Source organism: Oryctolagus cuniculus, chromosome 13 (assembly GCF_051225735.1).
Source record: "Oryctolagus cuniculus isolate XC-2025 breed Fujian yellow rabbit chromosome 13, ASM5122573v1, whole genome shotgun sequence".
Taxonomy (NCBI): Eukaryota; Metazoa; Chordata; class Mammalia; order Lagomorpha; family Leporidae; genus Oryctolagus; species Oryctolagus cuniculus.
The window spans coordinates 33,935,180-33,948,049 of NC_142879.1; the positions used below are offsets into that span (position 1 = coordinate 33,935,180).

A 12,870-nucleotide genomic window follows, 5' to 3' on the forward strand; every position below is an offset into this window, starting at 1 on the left:
GACCTGGGTTCAAATCTTGGTGGCACCAAGATGGCATCTCTTACAAGCTGTGAGACCTCATTCTCTTCTTTATGCCTCATGTTCCTCAGTTCCATCAGAGTTACTATTCCTACCTTCATGAACATTAAATCACAATGAAATGAGAGTGCACAATCAGATGCAGTGTTTGATATGTATTATTTAAAATATTATTTATTATTATGGTTTTACTATGTCTATATCCCAACCAGTCCAAAACAATAATTCTCATGGTAGATAAGTAGAGGAAGGGAGGGAGGAATGGGATAGCCTCGGACAGCTACCTTCATTGCCTCTGAAGTTGTATGAGTTCCTCTTGCTGTCACCCTAGTACTAGGACCAGCCATTTAAGAGTTCTAGCTGTGGCAGCGGTGTCACTGAAGCTAAAAAGGTGTGTCAGCAGGTATCCACCACTCTGTGCTGGTGCAGAGTCATAATCCATGGAGCTAAATTTTCTTTTACTTCTTTTTTTAGTGACCTTTAAAAAAAAAAAAAACAAGATTAATTTTACAGGTAGAGAAAGAGAGAAAGAAACAGAGTGAGAGTGCCCACCTGTTGTTCACTTCCTAGATGCCTGCCAACAATCAGGACTGGACCGAGATCCAGAGCCAAGTGGGTGTTAAGAATCCAATTGCTTCAGCACAGAGCACTGTCTCCCAGCAAAAAGAACTAGAATCTCTCAGAAAAAGTAACACAATGAGGAAAATAAGTTGAAACTGGATGTGAGAGAAGAGCAGAAAAGGTTATATTTTGTGAGTATAACTATGAACAAGGTACATCAAGCAGATCTTTAATATGTGCTAATTTAATTATGTTGTGTACTACTGATAGCAAATGACTCACAGAACTAAAAATGACAACACAAATACAGTATCTCTTACCCAAAATGCTTGATACCAGAAGTGTTTGAAATTCAAATTTTTTTTTAGTTTGGGGGATTTTTGCATATACATCGAGATATGTTATTGAGGGAACCTAAGTCAAAGCATAAAATTATTTTTCATATACACCTATACACATAGCCAAAAAGTCATTTTATACAGTGCGTTCAGTGTACCTACATCTTGACTGTGACTCTTCTCATGAAATCAAGTATGGAATTTTCTACTTCTAGTATCATGTGGGTGCTCAAAAAATTTTGAATTTTGGAGCATCAGATTAAAGATATTTTGATTAGGGATGCTCAACCTATGTTTGGAAATCTATGGCCTAATCAGGAAAAATGATACCATATAGCAGCAGCTACAAGCAAGGATGTGACTCATAGCAAGGGATCTATAGGACCCAGGCCCATACTTCAATTGTTGTCCCTTTGAAAGGTCTTACCAGGACCTTCCTTCTGGAAGCAGGAGGCACTGACATGTGCAAGGAACATGTAAAACCAGTGAACCTGCAATGGAGGCCAAGTCTGGGTTTCTCATACTCTACTGGTCACAGAGATATTCCTGCTATGTAACCAGCTCCAATGGCAGAGATCTGCTGTCTGCCTGAGATAAGGTGCAAACCATCACTGTCACTGTCATCAATCAGCAATGCTAATAAGAGGGCACAAGCCTCCCTGGACTCCTCGGACAATGGTTCTAAAGCTACACCATTAATCTGTACTTTTTATGTTTTGGCTCACCTGCAGTCGCCCTTATTCCTCTTCAAGGCAACTTTGCCTTCTGTGTTCCATCTGACTTCCCTTCTTGGATATGCTGGATAATTAGGTCATGCACATGCAAAGATGGAAAGAAGTAAAAAGGTGATCTGCCTTGTCCAGTCTCAGAAAGAAATATCTGCAAGTTAAGGACTTCCACTGCCAAATGTAATCACTTCTTAGCATAATTCCTGCACATCATTAGACTAAGCATAGCCACCTCCTTTCTTTGCCTTGACAAATATCTCATGCAGTTATCCTATCTTGGTATAGGTGACTGTGAAGGAGTGGAGAGAAGAAAATTGTCCGGCCACTCAATTAAGGAAAAAAGATACTTAGAAGATTTAAGTAACTTACCTATCCCCAATCCTAAAGACATTTAACTTTTGAAACTCTTCCACTTCATGAACTCCCCACTCTGATCTAAACCAAATTCATGCATTTCATCAAAACATCTCATATCTTTCACTGGTTTCAAGCTCTGGCCAGTGTACTACCAGCCCCTGCAACATTTCTGTGCCGATCAGGAAAAATTCCCTTCCTCTGGGCAGGTGCAGACCCATACAGTCTAGAGCCCAACCTTCATTTCCACTGGGCATGATGCCCTGTGCTGATCACAGCCTGCACAACTGATCATGCCATCCCTTTATATGGCTGGGCAATTAAGATGGCTCCCATCTTTTCCTCTGAAATATATTGTCAACATTTTAAATTAGAGATGTCAAAACCAGAGAATATTAAGCTCCTCATTAAGCCTTTTCCCATTTTATCCATTACCATCCATGACACTCTCAGACTCCCCTGCTCTCACCCGGGGAATCAATGTTTGCTCAGCTGGCTTCTCTTCACCCTCACATCCAGATTGACACCACATCTTTCCAACTCTCCTTTGAAAAATAACAAGCATGCTTCTCTCTACAACGACAAGCCTGTATTAGCCTGTGGATTTCATTCCTCGACTCCTGAAACTGATTCCCAGTCTGTTTTATATTTTAGCCTCTTACACTTCCAAGGTTTCCAACACAACAAGAATTATATTTCTTGGGCACCCTTTTTAATGGTGTTAATCCCTTTCTCAGAATACTGCATCTGCTATAAAAAGAAAATGCACAGGTTTGTTTATTCTTTACCAGTTTGAACACCACAAAAATTCCCCATCTTAGACAGCATTGCCATACACTGGTTTGTCCAGCAGCAGACCTGAGATGAAGATAAATAAGCTTCTAGGGCATTCCCTTGTGATCAACGCCTGTGAAAAGGAGAAGGCAAATAGGACTGAGCCAAGGGAGAAGTTATATTATGATAGATCTCGGCCTTAGCCCATTTCACTGGGTGACCTTGAGCTGTAGGTCCCCATCACATCTGGCTTACTTAGAGTTAAAATGACCCTGCATTACTCACTTGCATGGGGGCCATCTGCAGAAGAGTATGATCAGCAGCTCAGAAAATCTCAAAGTGCTTGAGCCCAAGGGCCTAGCTACTGATTGCACTTTCAGCACCTGGGAACATGTCCTGCCCTGAAGGGGCATCTGGAATGCCCATTGCTATGTCCACCATTATCTATCCCTCATGCCAGTTGGCTCCACCTTCTTCCATAAATCAGGCACCAGTTTATTTCAGGATGCATTTCCTCCTAGGGAAAGCAGAGAAAAGAGAAGTTAGTGGGACAAAAAGCAGCCCCTGTTCCTATACCAGGTCATCTTCTCCTGCATCCTTATAGATTCCCTCATGCCAGACAGCCCTTCTGCTGGCTTCAGTGGCTCAATTGGTGACATGGACTGGACACTTGTTTCAAAAGCCTCTGAGATCCTGGTTACCACATCCTGGTCACGTATAGACTGTTTTCTCAGCACTCAACCCTATGCCTTCTGAATTTCTCATTTGGGAGTCTTAGCCCAAATTCTCCATTTCTGCTTTGTCCATTCAGCTTTTACTCTCATTTTCTCTTTCCCTGCATTGCTTATTAGGTGACTCTACTTAACTTCTCTAGTTATTTCCTTTGCCTAGCCTGTCACTTCTTCCCTAACTCCTCTGTTCATGTGTAGGACTGTATACAAATGCATTCTCTTCTAAGAGGCATCACAGAGAGGTAGAAAATCCATGAATCATAGCATCTTCTCAAATATTAAAGGAATAAAAGGAGTGAGGAAGATGGGAGACATAAGCTGGAAAGTCGAGAATTCTCTTAGAAATTGGGATGATTGGGAAGGGAGGGAACAAAACTGCCCAGCCTCAAAATATGGAGTGAACACTCAACTAGAAAACCACAGAGTCCCCATTCAAGAGACAGTTTGCTGGTGTGTGTTTGGGGGTGTCCTAGCACACCGACATCATGGAGATGGAGACTCCTGCTTGCCAAGAGGGGTACCTAAGGGAAGAGTCAATGAAGATCTGGGTCTGGAGCTTATATGAGGACTGCACACCAATTGATCAATTCTTCTACATAGTTTTTTTTTTTTTTTTTTTTTTGACAGGCAGAGTTAGACAGTGAGAGAGAGCGAGACAGAGAGAAAGGTCTTCCTTCCGTTAGTTCACCCCCCAAATGGCTGCTATGGCAGGCGCGCTGCATCCATCCGAAGCCAGGAACCAGGTGCTTCCTCCTGGTCTCCCATGCGGGTGCAGGGCCCAAGCACTTGGGCCATCCTCCACTGCCTTCCGGGGCCACAGCAGAGAGCTGGACTGGAAGAGGAGCAACCAGGACAGAATCCAGCGCCCCAACCAGTACTAGAACCCGGGGTGCCGGCGCCACAGGCGGGGGATTAGCCTAGTGAGCCGTGGCGCCAGCTATCTTCTACATAGTTTTAATATGTCAGGGATCTGCTTTGTGTTTTTCTATCTCTAGGTTAGCAGTCATAGTTACTGACCAGTTAACAAACATTACCTTGCTGACCACTTGAGAAATGTGCCATTTGGGAACAAGCTGTATTGTGTTATACTCCAGTCTATTGTCAGAGCCTCATTTTTTTCACAGCTACCTGTGGGCATGGGACCCATTTGTTCCCTATTAAAATTTTCTTAGGGCAATGTCCTTCATCTAAGCTGCAGCATACAAACACCTGGTTCCTCATTCCCACAGGGTCTTTCCTAACTGCCTATTAACCCTTCTAACTCTTCACAGTACAATGATCAAGTGCAATATGAATCTGCAAAAGGGGACTGAGGGCTGTGCAGAATTTGTGTATCTTTGATTAGCACAAGATGCGTGCCTAGTAAATTATTCCCTTTTTAACTTATGGAAAGAATGGAAATACTGCCAGTATAAGTACGCAGCATTATGGTAACACATATTCCACTGTGCTGCCCAATTCCTAGCGGTATGAAAGATTTTCTAACTATGGTAGCACCGAATTGGTTAAAAATGCAAAAAGCAACTAATTGTGAAATGTGAATAATTAATCAATTTGTTCAACTGGGTAAAACTCCCTAACACTCTTTTAAAAAAAATATAATTAAATATAAAACCTAAGTCCTGCAAATATCATATGTTCTCCCTGATCGGTGACAACTAACTGAACACCAAAAAGAAAACCTGTTGAAGTGAAATGGACACTATGAGAAACAATGACTTGATCAGTCCTTGTCCTGACTGTTGAGGAACAACTTAATACTTTATCCCTTTTAGGATTTTTTTTGTTCTACTTAATACTATTGGTTGAACTCTTTAATTAACACAAAATTATTCTTAGGTGTTAAAGTTTAACTGAAAAGTGATCCCTGTTAAATATAAGAGTGGGAATAAGAGAGGGAGGAGATATACAGTTCGGCACATACTCAATTGGACTTGTCCCTAATGGTAGAGTTAGAAACACGCCAGGGGATTCCAATTCAATCTCAAGGTGTCATGTACCAATGCCATCTCACTAGTCAAAGTGATCAGTTTCAGTTCATAGTTGATCATAATGATAGGACTAAGAGTCAAAGGGACCACATAAATAAGAATAGTGTCTGCTAATACTAACTAATGGAATTAAAAAGGAGAGCTCTGTGAGTGAGATCCCAGTGGAAAGAACGGGCCATTAAAGAAGGAGGTACCTTTCTCTGAAGGGAGAAGAGAACTTCCACTTTGACTATGACCTTGTCTAAATAATATCAGAGTTGGCGAACTCAAAAGGCTTCCATAGCTTTGGCAACTCATGACAAGAACCTCAGATGATTACTGATGCCATAAACAAGAGTGTCAATTTGTTAAGTCAACAACAGGAGTCACTGTGCACTTACTCCTCATGTAGGATCTCTGTCCTTAATGTGTTGTACTATGTGAATTAACGGTATAACTAGTACTTAAACAGTACTTTACACTTTGTGTTTCTGTGTGAGTGCAAACTTTTGAAAACTTTACTTAGTATATACTAAATTGATCTTCTGTATATAAAGAGAATTGAAAATGAATCTTGATGTGAATGGGATGGGAGAGGGAATGGGAGATAGGATGATTGTGGTTGGAGGGAGGTTATGGGGGGTGTGAGTCACTGTAATCCAAAAGCTGTACTTTGGAAATTTATATTTATTAAATAAAAGTTAAAAAAAACCTAAGTCCCAGATCACATAAACACCAATATGATATTCAAATATTTTGTGTACTTTATAACCATTTTAACTATAAAATGTACATGAGTAACTAATAGTTTACTACTGTATAGTTTTGTAGTATTTATGGATATGCATATATTTTCTTATGCCTTCCTCATATCATCTCCATTTAAAAATTATTTATTCATTTGATGAGCATTTATTATATATCCATTGTGTATGTATGGAATATAATAATAAGACAAAATCCACCCTTATAGAATATACCTGCTATTAAGGAAGAAAGAGCAGTTTAGAAAATAATACAATTTCAGACGGTAATATTATACTCTGAAGAAAATAAAGCAAAGCAAGGGGGCAGAGACAAAGGCAGCTATTTTAGATTCAGTAGTAAAAACCTCTTTGGGGCAGTAACATTGAGATAGAGATAGGAGGATTCTTCAAAAAGTTCATAGAAAATGCCTATTTAAAAGAATTTATGCATGGATTTCAAAACTTTTCAGTGTCAAAATAAATTATCTTTAATTCCATTTTCCATTAGCCTTTTTAAAAACTCTCCTGGAGCTTATATAAAATCTCTGTCAGTGAAAATGCCTTAAGGTAAGGAGACATTCTTTCAGGGAAAAATGAGCTTAGCAAATGAATTGTTTGCAAAACAGCAAGAACTAGACAAGTATATGAGTAGCAGAGTGAGTAGGAGGTGGAAGGATCCAGGGATCACAAGTGATTGCAGATTAGGTAGAAGAAGTAAACAGCTCAAGGTCATATGGCATTCTGAAGGTCATGGTAAAGAGTTTGTATAGTACTCCATGCAATAGGAAGGAAATGGAGAGGTTATGGTAAGGAAGTGATGCGATTTAATGCATACTGAAAGGATCAATCTGGCTATTCAGACAAGAAGAGATTAGGCAAGAATAAAGGAAGAGGATTAACGTGGAAATTATTTGAAGGCTAATTAATTCTCTCTTTTTCATTTTTTAAATGACTCTTTTACACTGCTAGTGGGAGTGGGGATTTATTTTAAAGATTTATTTATTTATTTGAAAGTAAGAGTTAGGAGACAGAGGGAGAGACAGACAGAGAGCTCTTCTATCCATTGGTACACTCAGCTGGTCAAAAAGGCCAGACCAAAGCCAGGAGCTTCTTCTGGGTCTCCTACATGGGTGGCAGGGGCCCAAAGCACTTGGGCCATCTGCTGCTATTTTTCCCAGGCTGTTAGCAGAGAGCTGGATTGGAAGTAGAGCAACCAGGACACAAACAAGCACCCATATGGGATTCCAGCATCACAGGTGGCAGCTTTACCTGCTATGCCACAACACCGGCCCCAGCTCTTTAATTTTCTAGGCAAGAAATGTGAATGCCTTTGATTTGGGCAGCAACTATGAAAGGAAGAGAAGTGGCTGCATGTATTTAAAAGCAGAGTCAACAGGACTTGGTAATAATAGGTAAGAATCAAGGGGAAATGGCACATGCAGGATAATCATAAAACATTTACCTGAAAGGTTGGATGCTGCTAACTAAGATGGGAATAGACACCCATTAAAATTAAAATACTTTTCCACAATCACATTTTAAGTTCCAGAAGCAAGATCAGGTTTAGATCTTTCTAATTCTGCAATACTTTTGGCTTGGTGAAATGAATAATGACCAAAAATATATTTATTTATTTATTTATTTATTTATTTAAGTCTTTTTCAACTATAAGTTTCTCAATGACAAGAATTTGGTGATATGTGATATATAAACTTAGACATGAAAAGCACATTAATAATGCTTTTTTGAGAACATTTGAAACAAGACATGACAAGTCTATGGGCCCCATGCTTAGCTGGGGCCATCATGCTTAGCTGGTCCATCAAGCTGCTTCTTTTAGAAGGCTGTAGATACCACCTATCTTATTGGCTTAAGTTCTGCTATGGAGGTACTAATCTCATTTCATAGGCCTGAAAACTTTCCCCTCCTGAGCAATTGTATAGTTGCAATTACAAACATATGTTCATGGAGGTAAAACACATGCTAGTTATTGTCCTACAGGCAAAGTTGGTCTTGATGAAATCAACAACAGCCTTTATTTATTTATTTGAGAAAAATCAAACAAAAGAGCTATCTTAAAACATTCTGCATTTGATTCCTTGTTGAAATACTTCAAACTCAATATTATTTTATTATAAATTTAAAAAGACACTATAGTTCCCATTGAGATTCTCAATCTCTGTATGATTTTATTCCTATAAATTATTAGGAGCCACATGATTCCATGTATTTCCTGATCATCCTGAGAACACTTAAACTTGACACGCCAGAAGATCTGATTAACCTCAACACTGTTATGATATTATCCAGCTGGTTTCCCAGCCTTGGGTCTTAACACCTTCCTCAAAAAATAAAATATAAATAAAAATTGTCTTTCATATTTCACATCCTTTTACTTTTTTTATAATAGTAAGACTTGAGGCCTTCCTCAAAGACGTCTTGAGCTGATTTACCAGAAGAATCATTAGTGAGCAGCTTGCCTCTTTCTATGATGAGATACAACTTAAACTATATCACTCCATCAGTTCCAGCTTTTCTAAGTACCCTTAGGGAAAAAATTCAAAGAAGTGTGCAAGAGGGAGCTAGAAAAAAAAAAAAAAAAAAAACATAGTCCCCTTGGCACCAGTTCTTGCAACACTGAACTCTGCTTGGGGTATTCACTTCAATCCAAAGGACTGGGCATTCCTGACAGACAGGAGGACATTCTTTTGAGAGGCCTCAATGAAACAGAGACCTTTCTCACTCCAGATACTGATCAACTCATAACATCACAACTCAAGTCCCTTTTTGATGAATACCAAGATCATACTACGTGATTACGTTTATTGATATAGTATTAAAATGCCCACTGAGACATAGCCCAAGTGAAATGTTTTGGAGATTTAAAACATCTGGGAAGACTGTCATTTTTCACTTGCCCAGCAAGACATGATCTAAAAGCCTTTTTATTCAATAAACCCACACACCCACATGGCAGGGAGCAGGGAGAAGAGCGAGAGAGACAACAGTTAACTACGGCAGTGTTGGGAAAACATTGGGTACTGTAATGATCCCCATTCACACGATTTTTATCCCCCAAAATGAGAAGAGCATAATGTAATTTTTCACCCTTTCCATTAAAACTACAACCTCAGAAAAATATGTTCTACTAACTAAGAGGGAAGAGTGGTGATGGTAGTATGAAGAGAAGGAATGATATTTATATAGCATATCAAAATATTCTAAGTGGTTTGCAGATATATTAGAGAATGCATTGAAGTTCTGGAAAGCTAAGAGGAAATTATAAGAAGAAAATGTCAATTATGATGATTAAATTTAACATGTTTGGAACATGTTTAGGAACTACGGCTTCTGAATGTGATTGAATAACTGATACAAAATTTGTCCTGGATAAAAAATATGCAACAACAAAACAACACAGCACATGACTGTGAGTTCTGAAAGCAGAGAGAGAAATGAGTTAAGCTGTCTGATCCATGTATTTTTCTGGCACTTCCCAGGTGAGGGGGGTGGGTTGGGAGCAAAGGTAGGAGGGAACAGAAGTATCTCACTGAATTCAGCAGAGATCAGAATTCAAGGATGCTGACAAAGCTGAAAGTGAGGGGGGAGTACAGAGAGAAATTATTCCAGAAACCTACATAGGATTTACCTGGATTGTTTCCTCGAATATTAGGCTAACTCAGCATAATATTAAACAATTCCAGGAATCTATGAGTACGGGATTGAGTTGCTGTCAGCCAGAAAACAGACATTGCTGACCACCTGATAATTTACTTGCCTCCTGAAGAATTATGCTTCAGAAGAATTAAATTAGCCTTTAAGAAAAACTTACTCTAGACTCCCCCTAGAAGAGCTTACAAACAAGCTTCAAAAGGATCAGATTGGACTGGAAGAACAGCGCTCTGCCAAAGCAGAACTAATCTTTCTAAAGGAAGGCTACAAATACAGACTTTCAATGATGCATTCGTAGCATTCATTCCTAATAAAAATTAGTTTAAAATGCAAACAATAAGAAAATACAACACATAACTAAGAGGAATATAACTCAATACAAACACAGAAAAGCAGAAGCAATAGAATTAGCAGACAATAACTTTAATAACATTGTTACAGATATGCAAAAGGATTTTAAGGAAATTATAAACATGATGAGGATAACATGGAATACACAGAAACAGAATGCTGTTTTTTTAAAAATTGATAAAATTGACAAACCTCTAGCAAGACTGAAGAGGAAAAAAAAAGTTAACATGCAATATAACAGTGTTAGAAAGAGAAAGGGGATATAACTACAAAACCTGAAAACATTGAAATTCTATTTTGAACAGCTTTACACAAAAATTTTACTACTTATATAAAATGGATAATTTATCAGAAAAAAAAACTTTAATAAGTCAGCTAACATGAAACAGATAATTTGAGGGGCCAGCACTGTGGTTAAACAGGTTAAGCCGCTGCCGGCAATGCTGGCATCCCATATGGGACCTGGTTCAAGTCCCAGCTGCTCCACTTCCAATCCAGCTCCCTGATAATGGCCTGGGAAAGGCAGTGGAGAATGGCCCAAGTTCTTGGGCTGCTGCCACCCATGTGGGAGACCCAGAAGAAGCTCCTGGCTCCTGGCTTCAGATTGGCCTGGCTCCGGCTATTTTGGCCATTTAGGGAATGAACCAGCGGATGGACAACCTCTCTCTGTGTCTCTAACTCTCTCTGTAACTCTGCCTCTCAAATAAATAAATGAATAAATTCATCTTTATAAAAAAGAAATGGGATTTTCTCTATGTATAGATCGTACACTTTATCCAAACTGAACACTTCTAGAAATCAATGCGAAAATTCTTAGGGTTAACAAGCAAATTTAGCAAGGCTGCAAAGTATGTTTCAAAAATACAAAAAGTAATTCTATTTTCCAAATAATAGCAATGAACACATAAGAATACAATAAAAAGACCATATTATTAGTTATGACTGAAAAATCAAACACTTAGATGTAAATCTTTAAAAGTACATGATTTAGAGGCCAGTGCAGTGGTGCGGTAGGTTAAACCTCCGCCTGTGACGCTGGCATCCCTTTTGGACGCCGGTTCTAGTCTCAGCTGCTCCTCTTCCAATACAGCTCTCTTCTGTGACCTGAGAAAGCAGTGGAAGATGGCCCAAGTTCTTGGGCTCCTATACCCACATGGGAGACCGGGAAGAGGCACCTGGCTCCTGGCTTCAGTCGGCGCAGTTCCAGCTATTGCGGCCTACTGGGGAGTGAACCAATGGAAGAAAGACCTTTCTGTCTCTCCCTCTCACTGTCTGTAACTCTACCTCTCAAATAAATAAAAAATCTTTAAAAAAAAAAAAAAGTATTATTTCAGGCATGGAAAGCCAAGACACTCTGGCAAAAGATCTCTGCGAGTGAGATCCCAGTGGAAAGAACAGGTCATCAAAGAAGGAGGTACCTTTCTCTGAAGGGAGGAGAGAACCTCCACTTTGACTATGACCTTGTCTAAACAAGATAAGAGTCGGAGAACTCAGAGGGCTTCCATAGCCTTGGAAACTCATGACTGGAGCAAAGGGAGATTACTGATGCCATAGACAGGAGTGTCAATTGGTAAAGTCAACAACAGGAGTCACTGTGCACTTACTCCTCATGTAGGATCTCTGTCCTTAATGTGCTGTGTATTGAGATTTAATGCTATAACGAGTACTCAAACAATATATTTCACTTTGTGTTTCTATGGGGGTGCAAACTGTTGAAATCCTTACTTAATGCATACTAAACTGATCCTCTGTAAAAAAAAAAAAAAATTATCAATTCCCAACTTGACTCTCACTGGGATTAAACATGACAATAGGTCTGCTCTGATTTCATCGTCATTTAAAAAAAAATCATCTATTATTTTTCACTTTATGTTTCTGTGTGGGAGCAAACTGTTGAAATCCATACTTGATGTATACTAAGCTGATCTTCTGTATATTAAGATAATCAAAAATGAATCTTGATGTGAATGGAAGGGGAGAGGGAGTGGGAAAGGGGAGGGTTGTGGGTGGGAGGGACGGTATTGGGGGGAAGCCATTGTAATCCATAAGTCATACTTTGGAAATTTGTATGCATTAAATAAAAGTTTAAAAAAAAAGTTAAAAAAAAGTATATGATTTATATGGTAAAAATTACAAATGCTGATGAAACCCATCAAAAAAGATGCAAATAACTGGAGAAATTTATTATTTTCATGAATTAGAAAACAGCACAAAAATTGTCAATTTTACACAAATTCATATACCAATTTAACATAATTTCTATCAAAATTCTAGTAAGATTTGTTGTAAACATAGATAAGACTATTCAAAAATGTATATAGTAGAAAATGGAACTAGAACAGCAAAATAGCTTTAACAAAGAAGATTAAATTAGTAAGAATAAGGGGACCAAATTTCAAAATTCAACTCATAGCTACCAAAATCAAATTTGTGTGCTATAGGCAGAGGTGTGGACACATAAGTGAATGGAATGATAATAATAGGGGATCCAGAAATGGGTAAACATGGAAGGATAGCATTTTCAACAAATCACACTGGAGTAATTGGATATAAATAGGTAAAAACATTGACCTAAGTTTCACAGATTACATAAAAATAAAATGGAACATAGACATAAAAGGAAAATA

The 12,870-nt window shown here is 38.7% G+C and overlaps 2 long non-coding RNA genes across 2 annotated transcripts in view; both read right to left on the bottom strand.

Annotated features, from left to right (window-relative positions):
- Nucleotides 1-209: 209 nt before the first annotated feature.
- The window catches only part of LOC127483538 (uncharacterized), a 92,011-nt gene continuing 79,350 nt past the window's right edge, over nucleotides 210-12,870 (bottom strand). The window contains exons 3-7 of the long non-coding RNA XR_016219656.1: nucleotides 3,059-3,290; nucleotides 2,788-2,906; nucleotides 1,643-1,715; nucleotides 571-734; nucleotides 210-496 (exon numbers count right to left, since the gene is read on the bottom strand). This is a non-coding gene — a long non-coding RNA (uncharacterized LOC127483538). The remainder of the gene's footprint in view (nucleotides 497-570; nucleotides 735-1,642; nucleotides 1,716-2,787; nucleotides 2,907-3,058; nucleotides 3,291-12,870) is intronic.
- LOC149122534 (uncharacterized) lies at nucleotides 11,302-11,527 on the bottom strand. The gene is made up of 2 exons (XR_016219311.1): nucleotides 11,393-11,527; nucleotides 11,302-11,347 (listed from the first exon to the last, which is right to left on the bottom strand). It is a non-coding gene; the product is annotated as an uncharacterized LOC149122534 (long non-coding RNA).